Source organism: Triticum urartu, chromosome 1A (genome assembly GCF_056163025.1).
Source record: "Triticum urartu cultivar PI428250 chromosome 1A, HENAU_Tu73, whole genome shotgun sequence".
NCBI classification, from domain to species: Eukaryota; Viridiplantae; Streptophyta; class Magnoliopsida; order Poales; family Poaceae; genus Triticum; species Triticum urartu.
Genome location: NC_141873.1, coordinates 116,092,423 through 116,109,328, shown reverse-complemented (window position 1 = coordinate 116,109,328; position 16,906 = coordinate 116,092,423).

Here is a 16,906-nt window from a genome sequence, read left to right as displayed (position 1 = left end):
GCCTCGTGACCACCTCGGGCTTTGGTTCACGTTGATTTTCCTTCCAAATTTTCCATATTTTCCAAAAATAAGCTCCGTCCATTTTTATCCCGTTTGGACTCCGTTTGATATGGATATTCTGCGAAACCAAAAACTTGCAACAGACAGGAACTGGCACTGGGCACTGGATCAATATGTTAGTCCCAAAAATAGTATAAAAAGTTGCCAAAAAGTATATGAAAGTTGAATAATATTGGCATGGAACAATCAAAAATTATAGATACGACGGAGACGTATCAGCATCCCCAAGCTTAATTCCTGCTCGTGCTCGAGTAGGTAAATGATAAAAAAGATAATTTTTGATGTGGAATGCTACCTAGCATAATCTTAATCATATGTCTAATCATGGCACGAATATTAAGACACGAGTGATTCAAATCAATAATCTATCCTTCGACATAAAAACAATAATACTTCAAGCATACCAACCAAGCAATTATGTCTTATTGAAATAACATAGCCAAAGAAAGCTCATCCCTACAAAATCATATAGTCTGGCTATGCTCCATCTTCACCACACAAAGCATTCACATCATGCACAACCCCGATGACAAACCGAGCAATTGTTTCATACTTTTGACATTTCTCAAACCTTTTCAACTTCCACGCAATACATGAGCGTGAGCCATGGACATAGCACTATAGGTGGAATAGAATATGATGATAGGGGTTATGTGGAGAAGACAAAAAGGGAGAAAGTCTCACATTAACTAGGTGTATTAACGGGCTATGGAGATGCCCATTAATAGATATCAATGTGAGGAGTAGGGATTGCCATGCAACGGATGCACTAAGAGCTATAAGTTTATGAAAGCTCAAACTGGAAACTAAGTGGGTGTGCATCCAACTTGCTTGCTCATGAAGACCTCGGGCATTTGAGGAAGCCCATCATCGAAATATACAAGCCAAGTTCTATAATGAAAATTCCCACTAGTATATGAAAGTGATAACTCAAGAGACTCTCTATATGAAGAACATGGTGCTACTTTGAAGCACAAGTGTGGTAAAAGGATAGTAACATTGCCCCTTCTCTCTTTTTCTCTCATTTTTTTGTTTTTTTCTCTTTTTTTGGGGCCTTTCTTTTTTTTATTTTTATTTTTTCGTCCGGAGTCTCATCCCGACTTGTGGGGGAATCATAGTCTCCATAATCCTTTCCTCACTAGGGCAATGCTCTAATAATGATGATCATCACACTTTTATTTACTTACAACTCAATATTACAATTCGATATCTAGAACAAAGATATGACTCTATATGAATGCCTCCGGCGGTGTACCGGGATGTGCAATGATCTAGCGTAGCAATGACATCAAAAAAACGACAAGCCATGAAAACATCATGCTAGCTTTCCTATTATCATGCAAAGCAATATGACAATAAATGCTCAAGTCATGTATATGATGATGATGGAAGTTGCATGGCAATATATCTTGGAATGGCTATGGAAATGCCATGATAGGTAGGTATGGTGGCTGTTTTGAGGAAGATATAAGGAGGTTTATGTGTGACAGAGCGTATCGTATCACGGGGTTTGGATGCACCGGCGAAGTTTGCACCAACTCTCGAGGTGAGAAAGGGCAATGCATGGTACCGAAGAGGCTAGCAATGATGGAAGGGTGAGAGTGCGTATAATCCGTGGACTCAACATTAGTCATAAAGAACTCACATACTTATTGCAAAAATCTATTAGTCATCGAAACAAAGTACTACGCGCATGCTCCTAGGGGGATAGATTGGTAGGAAAATACCATCGCTCGTCCGCGACCGCCACTCATAAGGAAGACAATCAATAAATAAATCATGCTCCGACTTCGTTACATAACGGTTCACCATACGTGCATGCTACGGGACTTGCAAACCTCAACACAAGTATTTCTCAATTTCACAACCACCCACTAGCATGACTCTAGTATCACCATCTTTATATCGCAAAACTATTGCAAGGAATCAAACATATCATAGTTAGCGATCTACAAGTTTATGTAGGATTTTATGACTAACCATGTGAATGACCAGTTCCTGTCCTCTCTCTAAATAGATATAAGTGAAGCAAGAGAGTTTAATTCTTTCTACAAAAGATATGCCCACTCTCTAAAAAGTATAAGTGAAGCAAAAGAGCATTCTATAAATGGCGGTTGTCTATGTGAAGAGAAACAGGCAATCCAAACTTCAAATGATATAAGTGAAGCACATGAAGCATTCTATAAATCCATACTCAAAAGATATAAGTGAAGTGCAATGAGCATTCTATAAATCAACCAAGGACCATCTCATACCAGGATGGTGCATAAAATAAAAATAAAAACCTAAATGCAAAAGACGCTCCAAGATTGCACATATCGCATGGACGAAACGAATCTGAAAGCATACCGATATTTGTTGAAGAAAGAGGGGATGCCTTCCCAGCATCCCCAAGCTTAGATGCTTGAGTCTCCTTGAATATTTACTTTTGGTGCCTCGGGAATCCCCAAGCTTGAGCTCTTGCCTCTCTTCCTTCTTCTCACATCGAAACCTTCTCAATCATCAAACACTTCATCCACACAAAACTTCAACAGAAAACTCGGTAAGATCTGTTAGTATAATAAAGCAAATCACTACTCTAAGTACTGTTGCAAACCAATTAATATTTTGTTTTTTCATTGTGTCTACTGCAATATAACTTTTCCATGGCTTAATCCACTGATATAAATTGATAGTTTCATCAAAACAAGCAAACTATGCATCAAAAACAGAATCTGTCTAAAACAGAACAGTCTGTAGCAATCTGAACATTCACCATACTTACGATACTTGAACAATTCTACCAAAATTAGGAAAAATAAACAATTTGTACAGCAAGACATTGCAAAAAGAATCAGAACCATTTGACATTCCAGTAAAAAACTAAAATTCATGCACTACAGCCAAAGTTTCTGTCCTGCACCGCACAAACCAACAAGCATTGTAACCATCCTAAAGGCAAACCTTGGCACATTATTTTTATAATACAATGGAATTGTACAAGGGGATAATTATTTTTGTTGAAAAGTTTCTGTAATCAAGATTCAGAAAGTTTCTGTGAGCATGAACAAAGTTCAAGGCTAGCTCCCACTTCAACAATGCTTGTCTTTCTCACTTTCACTTTCCTTTTTGAAAAAGTTTTAGGTTACCCTCTTTATTTTTGTTGTTTTTAAACTATATCAAATAACTCAACAGAAATAAGTGACTCTCTAAAACTTCCGGGTTGTCTCCTTGGCAGCGCTTTCTTTAAAGCCATTAAGCTAGGCATATAGTGCTCAAGTAGTGAATCCACCCGGATCCCAAGGTATATCAAAGCCAATTTTAATTAGCAGTGATTTGTAATTTAGTAGTGAGCACAAAGTAACATATATCATGTAATGACGAAGTCTAACTCTCTTCCTATGCATCGGCATGTCTTAAAAGAACAATTCATGCACACCTAGTAAAGGCCAATGCATAGTATAAACAGTTTCTTGCAATTTTATCATGTTGGAAACATAGAGAGGTGGAGATATAGTTCCTCTCTCATAATAATTGCAAGTAGGAGCAGCAAGCACATGCACATTATATCTATAAAAATCATCATGTTCAATGGTAAAAGGCAACCCATCAATATAATCCTTAATAAAGGCAAACTTCTTCGATAAAGTGTAGTTGGGAGAATTCAAAAAGATAATAGGACTATCATGCGTGGGTGCAATAGCAACAATTTCATGTTTAACATAAGGAACTATAGCAAGTTCATCTCCATAAGCATAATTCATATTGGCATCTTGGGCACAAGCATAATTCATATTGGCATCTTGGCCACAAGTATAGCAAGCATCATCAAAAAGGGATATTTCAAAAGAATCAACGGGATCATAACAGTCATAATAGCAAGCATCCTTCGGTAAGCAGGAAGGGGAATTAAACAATGTATGATTTGAAGAGTTACTCTCATTAGAAAGTGGGCACAGGTGATCAATCCGCTCTTCCTCCTTTTGTTCTTCGCTCTCCTCCTCATCTTTTTCATCCAATGAGCTCACAGTTTCATCAATTTCTTCTTCCATAGACTCCTGCAAAATATTAGTCTCTTCTTGGACAGCGGAGTAGTTCTCAATATATGGTTTAACATAAGCATTAGAAGCATAATTATCATAGCAATATTTAAGTATGGCAAAATTTTCAGATTCGTTAAGAGTAGCACCATACTTTTCAATCAAAGACGCAATTTCATAAGCACCCTTAAAAGCAACAAATTCTTCAATTTGTTGAACATCATAGTAACTATAAACACCCTTAGCATATGAAGATAAGATCCCATTATCAATAAACTCACATTGGTAGGGAAGGTGTTTATTAGGGTTTTCAGAACAACAAGTAAAATCATATATATAGCATAAATTCCAAGCATAACATTGCAAACGATGAATTTGATCTAGTAAACGTTTCCCTTTTTCAGATATACGGTGTCGCACATAACAAGCATGCTCATCTAAAGATTTTCCCTCAACTAAGCTAGTTGGGGTTTCAGCACGAGCACATATGGATCGAAGATGATCCAAGTAATAAGCTTTAGCAGTGTGATAGATTTTGAGTGGTTCTTCAACCATTGGTTCAGTAGGTACAACTATTTTTTTTGGTATTTTGCGTTTCCTACCCATAACTAAAGATAGAAAACAACTAAGAACATCAAATAAAAATTACTTAGTGATAAAGCAAACAAGCACACACGAGAATATTCACCCCATGCTATTGCTCCCCGGCAGCGGCGCCAGAAAAAGGTCTTGATAACCCACAAGTATAGGGGATCAACTGTAGCCTCTTTCAATAAGTAAGAGTGTCGAACCCAATGAGGAGCTAAAGGTAGAACAAATATTCCCTCAAGTTCTATCGACCACCGATACAACTCTACGCACGCTTGACGTTTGCTTTACCGGAAACAAGTATGAAACTGGAAGTACTTTGTAGGTGTTTTTGGGTAAGCTTGCAAGAAAGTAAAGAGCAAGTAAATAAAGACTAGGGGCTGTTTAGATAAAGACACAACTAAATTAGTTTTAGTAAAGAGCTTTTGTCAACAAGAAAGTTATTTGTCCCTAGGCAATCGATAACTAGACCGGTAATCATTATTGCAATTTTATTTGAGGGAGAGGCATAAGCTAACATACTTTCTCTACTTAGATCATATGCACTTATGATTGGAACTCTAACAAGCATCCGCAACTACTAAAGATTCATTAAGGTAAAACCCAACCATAGCATTAAAGCATCAAGTCCCCTTTATCCCATACGTAAACAACCTACTTACTCGGGTCTGTGCTTCTGTCACTCACGCCACCCACCATAAGCAAATCATAAGCATATTGCAAAGCCTACAGCAGGAATCCCTCATGCTTGCGCGACACGGAGAGCACCATAGGACAACACCAATAATAAAACGTACAACTCAAACCAATCACGATCATCAAATAGCCATTAGGACAAAACAGATCTACTCAAACATCATAGGATAGCCATACATCATTGGGAAATAATATATAGCGTTGAGCACCATGTTTAAGTAGAGATTACAGCGGGTAAGTGAGAGGTTACACCGCTGCATAGAGGGGGGAAGAGTTGGTGATGATGGTGGTGAAGTTGTTGGTGAAGATGGCGGTGATGATGATGGCCCCCGTGGCACTCCGGCGCCACCGGAAGCGAGGGGGAGAGAGCCCCCCTCCTTCTTCTTCTTCTTCCTTGACCTCCTCCCCAGATGGGTGAAGGGTTTCCCCTCTGGTCCTTGGCTCCCATGGCGTGGGAGGCGCGAGAGCCCCTCCAAGATTGGATCTATCTCTCTTTCTCTCTCTGGTTCTGCGTTCTCCCCTAGCTCTGTTTCACCGTTTCGTGTATATATGGAGATCCGTAACTCCGATTGGCTTGAAACCTTCGCCGTGATTTTTTTCCCGAATATTAGCTTTCTTGCGGAAAAAAAGCGTCAACCGCCTTATGGTGGGCTCACGAGGGTAGGGGGCGCGCCTAGGGGGGCAGGCGCACCCCCCTGCCTCGTGACCACCTCGGGCACTGGTTCGCATTGATTTTCCTTCCAAATTTTCCATATTTTCCAAAAATAAGCTCCATCCGTTTTTATCCCGTTTGGACTCCTTTTGATATGGATATTCTGCGAAACCAAAAACATGCAACAGAGAGGAACTAGCACTGGGCACTGGATCAATATGTTAGTCCCAAAAATAGTATAAAAAGTTGCCAAAAAGTATATGAAAGTTGAAGATAGTATAAAAATAGGCTCCAGGCTGTAGCGGACTACCATGGCTCGGTGGAAGCACTAGACTACATTTCCCCATAAGAGAGGCTACCAAAGATAGAAAACTAGGTTGTCGGATCCCACACATAGCAATACACGTTACACATACGCATAACATGCAAGTATGTGCTGTACAACATGGCATCACAACATAATGCAAACTCATATAGATAAAGGCCCAAAAGAGCCACATAGCATTAATACAAATAGAGGTCTCATGACCCATCATTCAGAGAATACAAGCAACGGAAGCTTTACATGTCTGAGTACAGACAATTACAAAAGAAAAAGGCTGAGAAGCCTAACTATCTACAAGTCCCTCCCAAGGGTACAAGATCGTAGTTGAGGTAACAAGCTACTCGTCGAAGTCCAAGCGATACTACTAGTGAGACAGAGGTCTCACCTGCAAAATATAAATAAAGCAAACATGAGTACAAAGGTACTCAGCAAGATGTAAATTAGATCCTATTATACATGCATTTGTATCAAGAGGGTAGTGTGGGGTTTAGTTGCAGCAAGCCAGCTTTGACTCAGTGGTTATCCTGTTCTACGACTACGAGAAACTTCTTTGAGGTGAGGTAGCGCACACGAGTCCACTAATCACCACATCAATACACTACTATGGGTTCATCCTCGTCTCCTTACGAGAAGGCCATCCATAGCACTCACACTTGTCTTGAGCATTTTAGAGTATCCACTTCAAGTTGTCTATGTACCACGTAAGCATCCAAGAAGTCCATAACCACGGACCCGACTATTCGAATAGATCTTGCAAACCCTGCTGGGGTGTACTTCTTCACACACGCTCTCACCACCTATCGCCATTTACACGACGTGTACTCGGCAACCTTCAAGCGGAAGCCCAGCGAGGGTGTCGGCCACGACCTGACTAACCACACAAGTCTCTCATCCAGGTTTATTGCCTATTCGGGTTCCATCTGCAAGGAGATCCGGCCGGGGTGTCGCTCACGGCCCCAAACGATGTGAGCAGGGTTCCCAAGCCCACCATGCGGGTGCCACTTGGTACACCGTGCCACTGTGCCTAGTCTGACCCAAGCCCACCTAGCCGGGTGCCACTTGGTAGACTACTAACACTACCTACAAACACCAGAAACTATTTTCAACTCCTGGACAGAGATCAAGTTGGCTAATAAGTCGAGAGAGCTTGGAGCGCCCGGAGCCCAATGTGTGGTAGTAGCTAGTCATTGTAAAACTTACACAGAACTCAGTTCTTAAGGACGGTCCCAATGAGACAACCCACCATGTACTCCTACACGGCCTCTCACCGCTACCTTTACCAAATCGTGTTCACACGCTTAACTCTCAGCACCAGAACATGTCTTAACACTCCAATTCATTCCCGATGAACCAGACCTGACACAACTCTAAGCAATAGCAGGCATGACATGGTAGGAACACAACATGGCTCAATCAACTCCTACACATGCTAGTGGGTTTTAACTATTTACTGTGGCAATGACAGGTCATGCAGAGGAATGGGTTCAACTACCGCAGCATAAAGTAGCAGTTGAATCGTTGTTGTCCTAATGCAATAAAAGAGAGCAGGAGCGAGAGGGTAGGATTGTATCGGAATGAACAAGGGGGTTTGTTTGCCTGGTAGATCAACAGGGGGCACTGCTCCACTGACAGGTACTCTGGATCGGTCTCCGGAGCAGGACCTATCGAGAAGGAACGGTGTCGAAAAATCAAAACACAATCATATGCAACAATATGATGCATGAACATGGCATGTAGATGTGATGTTGATTGAGCTAATGAAGCTATCATTCATTTGAATGAAGTCCATTTGAACCAAGAATTCAAATGCAACTCCAAGTTAAGTCTTTATGAATGCCATTAAGTGTGTTTTCATATATACATCATGTATAGGTTGGTTTGTCATGCATGAAAATGGTACAGATGGATCTATTGAATTTTTCTGATAATTTTTCATATATAAATTATTTCAATCTAAGCTACGGTTGAATTTCTATGAATTTTTTAAGTTTATATCATTTTCTGGAATTTCCTGATTTATTTTTAAACCAAAAAATGATATATTGCATCAGCACAGCGTCATGCTTACGTCAGCAGGTCATTGGCGCTAACCAAGTCAAACCTGATGTGTGGGGTCCACACATCAGTGACTTAGTTAGTTAACATGGGGGGTTTATTTAGTCTAATTAGGATTGGTGGGCGCCGGGCCCACTGGTCAGCGACTAACTAGCTAACAAACCTAGGTTAATTAGTGTTAAACTAATACTAACTAAAAATGTCAGGGGTGGCCCACGCGTCAATGACACAAAGGGGGAAGGTCAAACCCTGGTCAGCGGGGTCAAACCCACCAGACCTAGTCCACGGCTTGTTGCCGGTGATGACAGAGACGACGGGGCGGCTCGGAAAAACTCTACAGGGCACCGTTTTACTCGTGGTTTGCGGCTACGGCTAGCTGGCAATGCGGCGCATCTAATGGAGCGAACAGGAGGAGCTGGGGTGGCCTGAGCCAACGGCGGCGAGCTCTTTGGCGGCTGCCGGAGTTCGGGCGTCGGTGGTTTTGCTGTTGCGGCGTGCTAGCGGGCGAGCGGCTACACTAGCGAGGCTCTACGGGGTGCGGGGAGAGGTTTGGACTCACGGGGGCGACCATTTGGTCACCGGAGCTGCGTGGGCGATGAGCTCAGGCGATGACGGTTACGGTCATCGGCGAGGCAGCGGCTACGGCATGCAAGCGAGAAAACGGAGAGGGGGAGGAGGGGCAGCAGCTCACAGCGGTCTCGGTGGGCTTGACGGCGAGCTCGGGGACACGCTGAGGTCGACGGTGCGGTGATGGGGTTCCACGGGGGCCGGAGATGAAGACGACGGCGATGGAGGCGCTCCAGGGCTTCCCGAGGCGTGTGGCTCGACGGAGAGGTAGACGGGGACATGGTGGAGCGCTGGGCACGAAGCAAGGGCGAGGTCGTGACAGTGGGCGCGACAATGGCGAGCGGTGGCGACAGTGGCGCTCGGGCGTTTGCAGGAGAGAGCGAGAGAGAGAAGGGGAAGGAACGAGAGAGAGTGAGAGAGGTGCGGGGCGGCCCGTGGCGCCGTCCGAGGCGTCCAGGGCGACGAGGGAGTGAGGCAGGCAGGCAGGAGGTGGCCGGACGCGTGCGTGCGCGCCGTGGGCACACGCCCTGTCCTCCTAGCGAGAGGTCAGGGACGACGGGAGTCGGCCAGCTGGTTGGGCTAGCCTGCTGGGCCGCTGGGCTGCCAGGTAGGAGGCCCAGGTAAGTATTTCCCTTTCTTTTGTTTTCTTTTCTATTTTTTCTGACATTTGTTTGATTTAAAAACAATACCAAACTAATTTATCTGCTTATGCCAATTTTTGTAGGAGCTAGTGATATTATTCCACAGCTCCTCATCAACTAGCATAAATTTTGGACATATATAAAGTATATAACACTTATATATCCAATGTAAATAAGTATTGCATTAATTCCAAATGGCCAAAATAAATATTTATGAGCTCAATAAAATACTGGTTTGAATTTTACCCCTGACCAATATTTTTAGGGAGCAACATGAACATTTTCTTGGACCCTTTTGGAGCAATTTTTATCTAGGTCATTTCCAGAAATGATTTCTGAGGGTTTCACAAATCCCCAATTCAAATTTAAAATAAATTTAAACATGATGCTCACAAAAAGGCTAGCCTAGGTCATACGAGAACTAGGGATGTCACAATAAAGGTTTTTGTAATCTGAAAATATAAAAACAGCAAGGTAACTAATGATAAAAGTGAGCACAAACGGTATTGCAATGCTAGGAAACAAGGCCTAGGGTTCATACTTTCACTAGTGCAAGTTCTTTCAATAATAATAACATAATTGGATCACATAACTATCCCTCAACATGCAATAAATAGTCACTCCAAAGTCAGTAATAGCGGAGAACATACGAAGAGATTATGGTAGGGTACGAAACCACCTCAAAGTTATTCTTTCCAATCAATCCGTTGGGCTATTCCTATAAGTGTCACAAACAGCCCTAGAGTTCGTACTAGAATAACACCTTAAGACACAAATCAACCAAAACCCTAATGTCACCTTGATACTCCAATGTCACCTCAAGTATCCGTGGGTATGATTATACGGTATGCATCACACAATCTCAAATTCATCTATTCAACCAACACATAGAACCTCAAAGAGTGCCCCAAAGTTTCTACCGGAGAGTCAAGACGAAAACTTGTGCCAACCCCTATGCATAGATTCCCGAGGTCACGGAACCTGCAAGTTGATCACCAAAACATACATCAAGTGGATCATAGAATACCCCATTGTCACCATAGGTATCCCACGCAAGACATACATCAAGTGTTCTCACATCCTTAAAGACTCAATCCGATAAGATAACTTCAAAGGGAAAACTCAATCCATTACAAGAGAGTAGAGGGGGGAAGAAACATCATAGGATCCAAATATAATAGCAAAGCTCGTGATACATCAAGATCGTATCACCTCAAGAACACGAGAGAGAGAGAGAGAGAGAGATCAAACACATAGCTACTGGTACATACCCTCAGCCCCGAGGGAGAACTACTCCCTCCTCGTCATGGAGAGCACCAGGATCACATAAATATCCCTCAACATGCAACAAAGAGTCACTCCAAAGTCACTAATAGCGGAGAACAAATGAAGAGATTATGGTAGGGTATGAAACCACCTCAAAGTTATTCTTTCCAATCAATCTGTTGGGCTATTCCTATAAGTGTCACAAACAGCCCAAGAGTTTGTACTAGAATAACACCTTCAGACACAAATCAACCAAAACCCTATTGTCACCTAGATACTCCAATGTCACCTCAAGTATCCGTGGGTATGATTATACGATATGCATCACACAATCTCAAATTCATCTATTCAACCAACACATAGAACCTCAAAGAGTGCCCCAAAGTTTCTACCGGAGAGTCAAGATGAAAACGTGTGCCAACTCCTATGCATAGATTCCCAAGGTCACGGAACCCGCAAGTTGATCACCAAAACATACATCAAGTGGATCATCGAATACCCCATTGTCACCACAGGTATCCCACGCAAGACATACATCAAGTGTTCTCAAATCCTTAAAGACTCAATCCGATAAGATAACTTCAAAGGGAAAACTCAATCCATTACAAGAGAGTAGAGGGGGGAAGAAACATCATAGGATCCAAATATAATAGCAAAGCTCGCGATACATCAAGATCGTATCACCTCAAGAACACGAGAGAGAGAGAGATATCAAACACATAGCTACTGGTACATACCCTCAGCCCCGAGGGACAACTACTCCCTCCTCGTCATGGAGAGCACCGGGATGACGAAGATGGCCACCGGAGAGGGATTCCCCCTCCGGCAGGGTGCCGGAACGGGTTTAGATTGGTTTTCGGTGGCTACGGAGGCTTCTGGCGGCGGAACTCCCGATCTATTGTGTTCCCTGATGGTTTTAGGGTATATTGGTATATATAGAAGAAAGAAATACGTCAGGGGAGCCGAGGGGGGTGGGCGCGCCCCCTGCCTCGTGCCTTCCTCTTTGCTTCCCTTACATACACCCCAAGTCTTCTGGATTGCTTCCGTTCCAAAAATAATTTCCGTGAAGTTTCAGGTCAATTGGACTCCGTTTGATTTTCCTTTCCTGCGATGCTCTAAAACAAGGAAAAACAAAAACTGGCACTGGGTTCTAGGTTAATAGGCTAGTCCCAAAAATCATATAAAATAGCATATAAATGCATATAAAACATCCAAGGTTGATAAAATAATAGCATGGAACAATCAAAAATTATAGATACGTTGGAGACGTATCAGCATCCTCAAGCTTAATTCTTGCTCGTCCTCGAGTAGGTAAATGATAAAAACAGAATTTTTGATGTGGAATGCTACCTAACATATTTCTCTAAGTAATTCTCTTCATTTTGTCATGAATGTTCAGATCCATAAGATTCAAGACAAAAGTTTATATTGACATAAAAATAATAATACTTCAAGCATACTAACTAAGAAATCATGTCTTCTCAAAATAACATGGCTAAAGAAAGCTATCCCTACAAAATCATATAGTGTGGTTATGCTCCATCTTCACCACACAAAGTATTTAAATCATGCACAATCCCGATGACAAGCCAAGCAATTGTTTCATACTTTTGATGTTCTCAAACTTTTTCAATCTTCACGCAATACATGAGCGTGAGCCATGGACATAGCACTATAGGTGGAATAGAATGGTGGTTGTGGAGAAGACAAAAAGAAGAAGATAGTCTCACATCAACTAGGCGTATCAACGGGCTATGGAGATGCCCATTAATAGATATCAATGCGAGTGAGTAGGGATTGCCATGCAACGGATGCACTAGAGCTATAAGTATATGAAAGCTCAACAAAAGGAACTAAGTGGGTATGCATCCAACTCGCTTGCTCACGAAGACCTAGGGCATTTTGAGGAAGCCCATCATTGGAATATACAAGCCAAGTTCTATAATGAAAAATTCCCACTAGTATATGAAAGTGATAACATAGGAGACTCTCTATCATGAAGATCATGGTTCTACTTTGAAGCACAAGTGTGGTAAAAGGATGGTAGCATTGTCCCTTCTCTCTTTTTCTCTCATATTTTTTTATTTGGGCCTTTTCCTTTATTTTATGGCCTCTTTTTTTTTTACTTATTTGGGCCTTTTCTCTTTTTTTTATGGCCTCCTATTTTTTAGTCCGGAGTCTCGTCCCGACTTGTGGGGGAATCATAGTCTCCATCATCCTTTCCTCACTGGGATAATGCTCTAATAATGATGATCATCACACTTTTATTTACTTACAACTCAAGAATTACAACTCGATACTTAGAACAAAATATGACTCTATATGAATGCCTTCGGCGGTGTACCGGGATGTGCAATGACTCATGAGTGACATGTATGAAAGAATTATGAACGGTGGCTTTGCCACAAATACGATGTCAACTACATGATCATGTAAAGCAATATGACAATGATGAAGCGTGTCATAATAAACGGAACAGTGGAAAGTTGCATGGCAATATATCTCAGAATGGCTATGGAAATGCCATAATAGGTAGGTATGGTGGCTGTTTTGAGGAAGGTATATGGTGGGTTTATGGTACTGGCGAGAGTTGCGCGACACTAGAGAGGCTAGCAATGGTGGAAGGGTGAGAGTGCGTATAATCCATGGACTCAACATTAGTCATAAAGAACTCACATACTTATTGCAAAAATCTATTAGTTATCAAAACAAAGTACTACGCGCATGCTCCTAGGGGGATAGATTGGTAGGAAAAGACCATCGGTCGTCCCCGACCGCCACTCATAAGGAAGACAATCAATAAATAAATCATGCTCCGACTTCATCACATAACGGTTCACCATATGTGCATGCTACGAGAATCACAAACTTCAACACAAGTATCTCTCAAATTCACAACTACTCAACTAGCATGACTCTAATATTACCATCCTCATATCTCAAAACAATCATCAAGTATCAAACTTCTCATAGTATTCAATGCACTTTATATGAAAGTTTTTACTATATCCCTCTTGGATGCCCATCATATTAGGACTAGTTTCATAACCAATGCAAACTACCATGCTGTTATAAAGTCTCTCAAAATGATATAAGTGAAGCATTGAGTTCATTAATTTCTATAAAATAAAACCACCACCGTGCTCTAAAAAGATATAAGTGAAGCACTAGAGCAAATGACAAACTACTCCAAAACATATAAGTGAAGCTCAATGAGTAGTCGAATAATTATGCAACTATATGAAGACTCTCTAACATTAATAATTTAAGATCTTAGTATTTTATTAAAACAGCAAGCAAAACTAAATAAAATAAAATGATGCTTCAAGCAAAACACATATCATGTGGTAAATAAAAATATAGCTCCAAGTAAAGTTACCGATGAACAAAGACGAAAGAGGGGATGCCTTCCGGGGCATCCCCAAGATTTGGCTTTTAGGTGTCCTTTAGATTATATTGGGGTGCCATGGGTGGAGCTTAGGCTCTTGCCACTCCTTGTTCCATAATCCATCAAATCTTTTACCCAAAACTTGAAAACTTCACAACACAAAACTTAAAGTAGAAAATCTCGTGAGTTCCGTTAGCGAAAGAAAACAAAACACCACTTCAAGGTACTGTAATAAACTCATTATTTATTTATATTGGTGTTAAACCTAATGTATTCCAACTTCTCTATGGTTTATAAACTCTTCTACTAGCCATAGATTCATCAAAATAAGTAAACAACACATGAAAAACAGAATCTGTCAAAAACAGAACAGTCTGTAGTAATCTGTAACTAACGCAAACTTCTGGAACCTCAAAAATTCTAAAATAAATTGAGGGACGTGAGGAATTTATTTATTAATCATCTGCAAAAAGAATTAACTAAATAGCACTCTCCAATAAAAAATGGCAGCAATTCTCGTGAGCGCTAAAGTTTCTGTTTTTTACAGCAAGATCAACAAGACTTTCCCCAAGTCTTCCCAACGGTTCTACTTGGCACAAACACTAATTCAAAGCATAAAAACTCAATCATAACAGATGCTAGATAAATTATTTATTGCTAAACAGGAGCAAAAAGCAAGGAACATAAATAAAATTGGGTTGCCTCCCAACAAGCGCTATCGTTTAACGCCCCTAGCTAGGCATGATGATTTTAATCATGCTCACATAAAAGATAAGAATTGGAACATAAAGAGAGCATCATGAAGAGTATAACTAGCACATTTAAGCCTAACCCACTTCCTATTCATAGGGATTTTGTGAGCAAACAACTTGTGGGAACCATAATCAACTAGCATAGGAAGGCAAAACAAGCATAGCTTGAAAACTTTAAGCACATAGAGAGGAAACTTGGTATTATTGCAATTCCTACAAGCATATATTTCTCCCTGATAATAATTTTCAGTAGCATCATGAATGAATTCAACAATATAACCAGCACCTAAAGCATTCTTTTCATGATCTACAAGCATAGAAATTTTATTACTCTCCACACAAGCAAAATTCTTCTCATGAATAATAGTGGGAGCAAACTCAACAAAATAATTATCACGTGAGGCATAATCCAATTGAAAACTAAAATCATGATGAAAATTTTCATGGATATCATTATTCTTTATAGCATACAAGTCATCACAATAATCATCATAGATAGCAACTTTGTTCTCATAATCAATTGGAACCTCTTCTGGAATAGTGGATTCATCACAAAATAAAGTCATGACCTCTCCAAATCCACTTTCATCAATATAATCATCATAAATAGGAGGCATGCTTTCATCATAATAAATTTGCTCATCAACACTTGGGGGACAAAAAATATCATCTTCATCAAACATAGCTTCCCCAAGCTTGTGGCTTTGCATATCATTAGCATCATGGATATTCAAGGAATTCATACTAACAACATTGCAATCATGCTCAGCATTCAAATATTTAGTGCCAAACATTTTAATGCATTCTTCTTCTAACACTTTGGCACAATTTTCCTTTCCATCATACTCACGAAAGATATTAAAAATATGAAGCGTATGAGGCAAACTCAATTCCATATTTTTTGTAGTTTTCTTTTATAAACAAAACTAGTGCTAAAACAAGAAACAAAAAGATTCGATTGCAAGATCTAAAGATATACCTTCAAGTGCTAACCTCCCCGGCAACGGCGCCAGAAAAGAGCTTGATGTCTACTACACAACCTTCTTCTTGTAGACATTGTTGGGCCTCCAAGTGCAGAGGTTTGTAGGACAGTAGCAAATTTCCCTCAAGTGGATGACCTAAGGTTTATCAATCCGTAGGAGGCATAGGATGAAGATGGTCTCTCTCAAGCAACCGTGCAACCAAATAACAAAGAGTCTCTTGTGTCCCCAACACACCCAATACAATGGTAAATTGTATAGGTGCACTAGTTCGGCGAAGAGATGGTGATACAAGTGGTATATGGATGGTAGATAAAGGTTTTTGTAATCTGAAAATATAAAAAGAGCAAGGTAACTAATGATAAAACTGAGCACAAATGGTATTGCAATGCTAGGAAACAAGGCCTAGGGTTCATACTTTCACTAGTGCAAGTTCTCTCAACACTAATAACATAATTGGATCACATAAATATCCCTCAACATGCAACAAAGAGTCACTCCAAAGTCACTAATAGCGGAGAACAAATGAAGAGATTATGGTAGGGTATGAAACCACCTCAAAGTTATTCTTTCCAATCAATCTGTTGGGCTATTCCTATAAGTGTCACAAACAGCCCAAGAGTTTGTACTAGAATAACACCTTCAGACACAAATCAACCAAAACCCTATTGTCACCTAGATACTCCAATGTCACCTCAAGTATCCGTGGGTATGATTATACGATATGCATCACACAATCTCAAATTCATCTATTCAACCAACACATAGAACCTCAAAGAGTGCCCCAAAGTTTCTACCGGAGAGTCAAGATGAAAACGTGTGCCAACTCCTATGCATAGATTCCCAAGGTCACGGAACCCGCAAGTTGATCACCAAAACATACATCAAGTGGATCATCGAATACCCCATTGTCACCA